This window comes from Sinocyclocheilus grahami, unplaced genomic scaffold, assembly GCF_001515645.1.
Source record: "Sinocyclocheilus grahami isolate Dianchi unplaced genomic scaffold, SAMN03320097.WGS_v1.1 scaffold2.1, whole genome shotgun sequence".
Taxonomy (NCBI): domain Eukaryota; kingdom Metazoa; phylum Chordata; class Actinopteri; order Cypriniformes; family Cyprinidae; genus Sinocyclocheilus; species Sinocyclocheilus grahami.
Genome location: NW_015505181.1, coordinates 2,944,921 through 2,953,591, shown reverse-complemented (window position 1 = coordinate 2,953,591; position 8,671 = coordinate 2,944,921). Strand labels below are relative to the sequence as shown.

At 33.6% G+C, this 8,671-nt stretch overlaps 1 pseudogene; it reads right to left on the bottom strand.

Annotated features, from left to right (window-relative positions):
* Positions 1-1,213: 1,213 nt before the first annotated feature.
* LOC107553557 (sodium- and chloride-dependent neutral and basic amino acid transporter B(0+)-like) lies at positions 1,214-7,728 on the bottom strand (annotated as a pseudogene).
* Positions 7,729-8,671: the final 943 nt, after the last annotated feature.

The window sequence follows — 8,671 nt, the reverse complement described above, 5'->3', positions numbered from 1 at the left end:
TCTTCCCCCAAGATGGCCCCGTGTTTTGAAGCGTCTTGTGCTGAAAGCGTGAAAAGGCGCCACACCTCTGCCAGCGTGACTGGCCATAGAGGGCACGCGTGCAACTGCATCCATAGTTCACAGGGTTCCTGCTCAACCCCATTTGACTTACAGTATCCTCACGTTTACTTCGCTCCGTTACATGGTATATTTTTGCAATCGCGTTTAATCCACTATTGCACTGTGCTAACTACAAATTAAACATTTCTTAAGTTTTCAAGCACGTTATGTAAATGTAATATTGAAATAAAATAGTTCATGTATCGATAACCTTGAATGAACCAATAAAAAGCTTTTTTCTTGGACACAGGTGTCCAGGTGCTCATTTTAGTTTTTTTTCTTTTCTTGACAGTTTAGTATAGTGCTGTCATGTTTTTATTTAAACATTTTTGATCATTTTGATAATCCATTGTGCATTAGATCATTCGCAATTAAAGTCTTTAACACATCTATAAGAAACAAGTTATTAATATTAAGTGTAGTAAAATCGTTTAACAGCATTGTTCTGATCTCAGATAAAAGGAACAAGGGCAAAGGCACCTGGAGGTGCTCCAGTATGTTAATCTAGCATGAATTACTTTGAAACTGTCAAGAAAGAGATTTCAGATATCTCTAATATTAAATTTGATTCAATAATTGTAAAGTCCACAGAGTTTAACAGTCGGTTATGAAAAATGAAGATGCTGAGGTTTAAAATACGTAATAAAGTATGCTTTAAATACGAAGATGGAGAAAACATGTACAGTAATGCATGGTGCTATAATTGCATTATATTTATAATTATAATTATTGTTATAATGCTGTGAAATGAGGTTCACTTCAAAATGGTGAGGACATTTAAAGATGAAAATGAAACTCAAAATGTAAACAACATTAAATGTTGCTTAATGTTTAAAAAATATATATGATACTTTTTCAGTTATATAAGTGATGTGGGTATCTTCAGAACTGATTGAAAGTGCCTGAGGTCAAAATTTATTAGTAAGTATTATAATATTTGTTACATATTATATGATATATTACAATCTTAAATAGTGTACAAATCTACCTATCATCCTTTGGTATAAAAATGTTTTACAAGTGTCAAAATATCATAAATAAACTTACAATAGAAAAAGACTTGGATCATAATATTGAATTTAATTCAAGAAGTCAGCGTGTTATAATCAGCCTCTTAAGTGAATGGAAGGTTGAGGAAGTTGTAACACTTGAAAACAAGATGTTTTAGACAGCGGAAAAATTATATTTACTGAAAAACAAGAGTGAAATCCAAAAGCCAAAATTTCATATTTCACAAATTTCTGTCATAATATAATCTGATATAATCACACCTTGTGTGTATAATTGCCCCTGATTTCTCATTCATTTAGAGTTGTGCTTTGGCAAGTTATTTCTGAAAGAGGTTTAAGTGTATTTGCATCACAAGTGTGGCTTTTCTGCAGTGTGGTGGGTTTCAGATTCAAATTTCAAACATACATCAGCTCTACATTGTTACTCTTTCAGTGCTTCGTAACATATTGTCATATTAAACATTACTTTTATACAGTGGGTATAGAAAAGAACCACCCCCTTTAAAACAATCACATTTTGTTGCTTTGCAGCCTGAAATGAAGACAGACACAAGTCTTTGTTTTATCCAGCTGTATTTACTCAGTGCAACTTATAACATCCAAGTGAAAGATAATAACACCAACATATCAGAAAAAAATTTAAAAAACAGAATCATTGAGTTGGAAAACGGATCACTCTCTTTTGTCAGTATTTTGTTGAACCACCTTTTGCTTTAATTACAGCCTTTAGTGTGTTGGGATATGACTCTACTAACTTTGCACATCTAGACTTTACAATATTTGCCCACTCTTCTTTGCAGAACTGCTCGAGTTTAGTTCAATTTGATGCTGACTGTTTGTGGACTGCAGTCTTCAAGTCATTCCACAGATTTTCAATGGGGTTTAAGTCTGGGCTCTGATTCGGCCACGCAAGAACATTCACGTTTTTCTCCTTCAACCACTGTGTGCTCAGTTTTGCTGTGTGCTTTGGGTCATTGTCTTGTTGGAAGGTACACCTTCTTCCCATTGACAACTCTGTTCTCAAAAATTATATGTTCTCTGCATTATGCAAGCATTTTATGTTTCATATATACCCCATTAATGTTACTTTCCCCTCTTTTTGTAATATAAATATTTCCAATATAAGACGCAAGAATGTTCAATTGTTTGTCTGCTAATTATATTCATACTGATTTGATATTTTGTATATTTTTATATGAATATTTATATTTATTTATTTATTTTCATTAAATATAACATTTTCATTTCAATTAAAAGAATTTGGATTTCATTACATTTTCCAATAAGAGCACACAAAAAAGATAAATGTAAACATACAAAGGTAAACAAAAAATGTAAATACACAAAACATGTCAAATAGAGTACAATTCAACACTCACAAAAATATGCACACGCAATCAAACTAAAGGATTACAACTATATACATTAAAATATTCAATTGTCTTGTTCAATAAGCTGCATGGAGACTAGAGTGCTTCATTTATTTTCTACTTCATTTATACTAGAGTGCTTCATATATTTTCTCAGATAAAACATGAAAATCCCACTTTACCTGCCAGGGGCCTCCACTTGCTTTGTATACTTTCCAGACTGCAACAATAGGGATCCAAATGAGGCAAAATGCAGTCATACATCAGCCCACAGAAATGCCCCAAACTGGATATGCAACTGAGCCATATATGGGGGAAGTGAAAGTATACAAAAGACCATACAAGAATAATCTGCAAAAAATATATATATATAATAATACATTTCAAAAGCAACATAATTATTAGCTATATATATATATATATAGAGAGAGAGAGAGAGAGAGAGAGAGAGAGATTGTTATTATTTATATAATAATTGTATATAGTTTAAAAATTGTGTACATACAGAAAGAAACACTGGAGTGATAAAAAACCAACAAGCTCTCCAGCAGAACCAGAAGAGGGCGCTCTTAGTCCCAATCATCATCTCAATGTCTTTGATGAATCGATTTCCACCTGAAAATGTAAATGCATTTTAGAAAAGAATAGAACAATAATTGGAGACAGCATATATCATTATCACATATTGCTAATGTATACTGGCCATACAGGATGGATAGACCTAACGACCTCCAGTAATCCAGCGACCAGGAGAATCCATCCAGCACAAAAAGTGTCAATTAAATTCACCCAATATATTCCTGCCTATCAAAACAAAACACGTTTAAACATACAACTGGGATCACACTGTGCAGAATGCCCTTATTATCCTTTCATGTAATGCAATTTTATAATTGTAATATTTTTAAGGTTGGTCTTACATGTCTTTTAAAACGTGAATCTATTTTCGTAATGGTTTGCCTACCCCAGTGACACATGGCAAGCGAGCAAAAAGAGAACAATGCAGACTGCGGTTGTAACAATTCCTCGTTTGGACTTTAAAACTTTGGGATAGGCATCCTGGAGGAAGGTGGCGATAACCTCTGAAGACAAATCATGATTCACATCAAATATTTGAGTACTTTTTTTATTATTATTATTATTTTTTTTTATATATCCAAATCTGCTTTTCTTTACCTATTCCTGCAAACTGGGAGTCCAAGCCAAGGGTAATAAGCATAAGGAAGAACAGGACTGACCACAAGGGTGAAATGGGCAGCTTAGAAAGAGCATCAGGGTACGCAATGAAGGCCAATGCAAAACCTAAACCACAAACTGGTGCTTAGCTTCTTCTTCCTCCTCAAAAAAACCCCACTTAATAAGGTAATTGAACTGTACAATTTCTCATGTTATTCCAAACCTGTCTCCTGTATTTTTATTATTGTTTTTTTCTGTAATACAACCCAAAAAAGTAGGTTTGAAACAACATGAGAATGAGTACATCATGCTTGAATTGTAATTTGATTAAACTATTTCTACAATGACTCATTCGAATCATTCACCAAAAGATTCTCATACTATTCCAAACCTGTATGCTGCTTTTCTTTTTTGTGAAACAACCAGAAAAAGTAGGTTTGAAACAACCAGAGGATGAGTACATCATGCTAGAATGTTTATTATTGTTTAAAACTATTTCTTTAATGGCAAACTACACATTTATTACTTCCTTTGTTTTAAAAGAACTCTTAAATGTTCTGCAATACACTCTTTTGATTACTGAAAAATGAAAAACACTGCATTTACAATTCAGATCTTACCAGCATCTGCAACTTCTGACATTGGTCTCCGATAGACATGCGCCATGTGTCCAAGCATAGAAAAGATGACAAAGCCAGCAAAGACACTGGTGCCACAGTTTGTAACACACACTATAATGGAGTCTTGGTAGCAGTTGTTGTAAAACTTATTGTAAGAGGACAGAGCCATCAAACCACCCCAGGCAATATAGAGAGAAAAGAAGACCTGAGTAGCTGCATCCTTCCAAACCTACAGTAAAACCGGGCTACATTAGCTGACTGATATTGGTGTATTCCTGTGATTATAAACGGTAAGGTTAGACTGTTGTATTTAGATCTTTACAGACCTCAGCATCAGCCAGTTTAGTGAGGTTGGACTTTGAACTGATATAGAACTCAATGCCATCTTTTGCTCCCTCCAGAGTCGCACCACGTATCAGTAGGATAAAAAGAACGATGTATGGGAAAGTAGCTGTGAAATACACCACCTGAAACATACCATTTATTACGTTAAACTAAATCCAAAATGCTTTGTTCTCTTGCTGCCCCAATACAATTTATTGCACAGATACGATTTAATTTTACTGAGGTGAAACACTAACCTTCCCAGAGGACTTTATGCCTTTGAAGAGAGGCAACAGGCAAAGGGCCAGGTGCCAAACTACCGGCCCTGTCTCATTCATACTGCTAGTGCACTGAAGAGCCACCTCACTGAGGACAAATAATTCAGTCACAAAATGTCAAATACAAAAAAAAAAGAAAGATCATAAACACACCTAGATAAAAAAAATTATCAAAAGAATGCAGATAAGAAAAAATCCCATTGATTTTATCATTCAAGACTAAAGATTAAAACATGTTGAGGTGAAGATTTCACTTAAAACAAAATGTATCTTTACAGAGAGAAAAGTATTTTAATTATTTCAATGTTGCTTACTTGATATTGGAGATTTTACCGTTTTGCAGTTTGGGGTGGTATGATGGTGGTATAATTTTTTTATATATATTTTTTGAAAGTCTCTTATGCTCACCAGTGCTGCATTCATTTGATCACAAATACAGTAAAAACAGTAATATTGAAATATAACAAAATAAAAAAAAATTGAAATCACACACAACATTTGTTTTAAAGAACTGCAGTCTTCAGATTCACATGATCCTTTAGAAAACATAATGTGCTGATTTGGTGCACAAGAAGTTATTTTTATGGAAATGTGATACTTTTTTCAAGATTCTTTGATGAATAAAATGTTCACAAGAACAGTGTTTATTTGAAACTGTGTTCTTAACAATGTACTATAAAAGTCTTTAATGTCACCTTTGATGACCAAACTTTTGAAGAGTAGTGTATATTTTTTGAAAATTATTATAAAATTCTAATTATAAAATCGAAATGATAAAATTGTTAAAATAATTAAATCATACAAATGTATTGAGTGGTGTTGGTCAAGTTAAAAAAAATAAACTTCTTGGATCGCTGCTTCCATCTTACAACTAAAGCCGTGTAAACATCAAAAGGTGAGACAAACCCAGCATCCCACCCAAGCTTCCTGTTTCAACAGGAAATACTTCAGAACAGGAAAGAAAATGCACTCTACAAATTTTTTATGCTGTCTAATGCCAACCACCCCAAAACCTGACACAGACCAAAACATTAATTTAATCATGAATAATCCAAAATTTTGAATATATTCTAAATTATAACAAAGTTAAGTCACACTGACAAGGAGGTACTGTACAAAAACAAATGTCAACCTACTCCCAGTATTTCTCGCTGGGGCGCTGGCCTGCTGAAAATTCATTCTGGCAGGTTTGATTCTCAGAAGTCACGTTCAGTGTTGCAGCAGTAATGTTGTAAGCTATTGAAATACAACATAAGGTCTAAACAATGATTCACTGCAGTATTATTCTGTATCTTGATAAATAAGTACTTTGAACATATAAAACAATAGTTTGATCTATAAAGAACTAGTTTAAACTCTTATAATTTTAAGCACAGAGCTGTGAGGAAGTTCCCATTAGATATTATTATTATTATTACAGGTTTACGTGTGAAAGGCAAATTTCCCTTGCAAGCCAGTTCATCTAGAAAAATCCTAATACTTTCATTATCTGAGCAAAAAGTCATGGAATGTCTGACACTGAAACATGGGCCTCTTTAAAAGAGAAACGGTCTACATAACAAACCTGTTGAGTTGCAGTCCTTGACACTCCAAGGGAGAGGATATTGAAAAGATGCAAAAAGGTAGTAGATACTATATGCAATGATCACATTATAGTAGATTGCCACAAAAGTGCTAACCAGCATCATTGTGATGCCAACACCTACAAAAAATCACATTAAAAAAAATATATGTTTAAAGTATAAAAGCCAAACTTTTGAATCAATTTGCTTAAATAAGTGTGAACTTGATTTGCACATGTTGGGTTTTTTTAGTGCCCACAAACCCCATTAAAAATGTATGTAAAGGTCCTGAGGGCAAATTTCAGTATGCAGTCTGCATGTTAGCTCTGTCAAAGGGCTATCTGTCCTTAGCATGGCTCAAGGTTGGTTTAATACATTTATGAATTAGCCTTGAGGCATTTACCACATTGGTGGACCTTAATGTGAATCCACAGTGTATTTTTAAGAATTTCCTCTGTAACTTTTAGATCGACCAATTTTATGGTTGAATATGTTCAATGTTACCTTGCAGTATAGAGACAGATTTCCATACATTGATGGGGCCTTGGCTGCAAAACTGTCCAAAGGAGCTCTCCATGAAGAACAAAGGAAGGCCAGCAACAGCCAGCATCATAGTGTAGGGGATGAGGAAGGCCCCTTAAATTGTTAAAAAGAAGCAGTATTCAAAACAGAGTGAAATATAACTTTTAAAGAGAAATTTTCTTTAAAAAATAATGTAATTGAGTTATGAAGGAAAAGTAAAATACATTGCCCATTTTCTTGCCTACTTTTACATTCTTGCTCCTCTATTATACGAATATAAAAAAGTATGAATAAGACATTAATTTAACATACATTATTGTGAGAAATAATATTAAATGTCATCTTACTGTACCTCCCCCATGTTTGCAAGCCAAGTAGGGAAATCTCCACACATTTCCAAAACCAACTGCATAGCCGATTATAGACAGCACGTACTCTCTTTTGCTGCTCCAGTTTCCCCTTTCAGTGTTCTCATCTTCCTGCCCAACATAAGGATCTGGCTTGTTAGATTCATGGTTATCCTGCAAAAAAAAGAAAAATAAACAAATAATACTCACTGCAAATCACATCACATAAAAAAGTCTTCAGTTGGTCCTGCTTTCTTTCTTTCTTTTTTTTGTTTATTATCAAAATGTGGCAAGAAATAAAAAACTGATGTGAACATAATTGTTTGTTACCTGCTCCGCTGCAATGGAGTTTTTGAATAGTACTCCTGTAATGTTGTTCAAGCTGTATTTCCTCATTCTTCAGCACAGTCTCAAGAGCGACAGGTGAAATGATGGATACACCTGACCTGACAGAGTGAACTTGAGGAAAAACTGTACATGGTAGTCTTATATACATCATTATATAGTCATATATATCTTATATAGTCGTTCACAAACACCCCTCCCCACCCCCTTTCAACAATACAAAACATCACATTTGGTGTCTTCATACACATTACAGATACTAATTATAATCTCGGTTTGCATTTACATTTACTATGTTGGAAGTAATATGAATTACAAATCAATATTTTTATTTGAGCTTGATTTTTTAATAGGATGTTTTTGTGTCTAAATATATGGTATATCTATAATATTACACAGTGTGTACAGCTTTTTAACAATAGAAAGAACTGGGATAATTTAGTAATCACTAGGTATCAGTCACCTGAGAAATTCCAAAGTGAATAAACTACTAATCATTGCAAACAAAGGCCACTGATAAACTACACTTTCTCTCTCAAGAGGGAGCTTCACAGTCATTCTGTCATTACAGCATGAAAGTCACTTGTTCATGATTCAACGAGAAAAAAATGAGTTTCAGATATGTGTATGACTTATTCATTTATTCAGCGAGATCACTTCCATAACATTTTATCAGTAAACATTTAGGTGAGGCAGAGCTATTTAAGGAATGTCAGCGAGGCAATATCCAGTGGAACAAAACTGGCTTTATTATTATAAAACATGTTTTATATGAAGTTCAGGTTATGATGTGGTTTTACAGAATGAACGCTATTATATAGTTCAGTTCCATAGAAAAATACAATAGTAAAACTTTGGGAATGTTTCATTGTCTTTTTATTGTGTGGCAATCATCAACTGTATTATAAGAAAATGTATCAATAATATTCATCAAGACACATGAAATGATTCCCGGGAATTAAATGACTCATGACACTTCCCTGTTTAGTTTTTTTTGTTAAAGTGCAGATTCCAAACC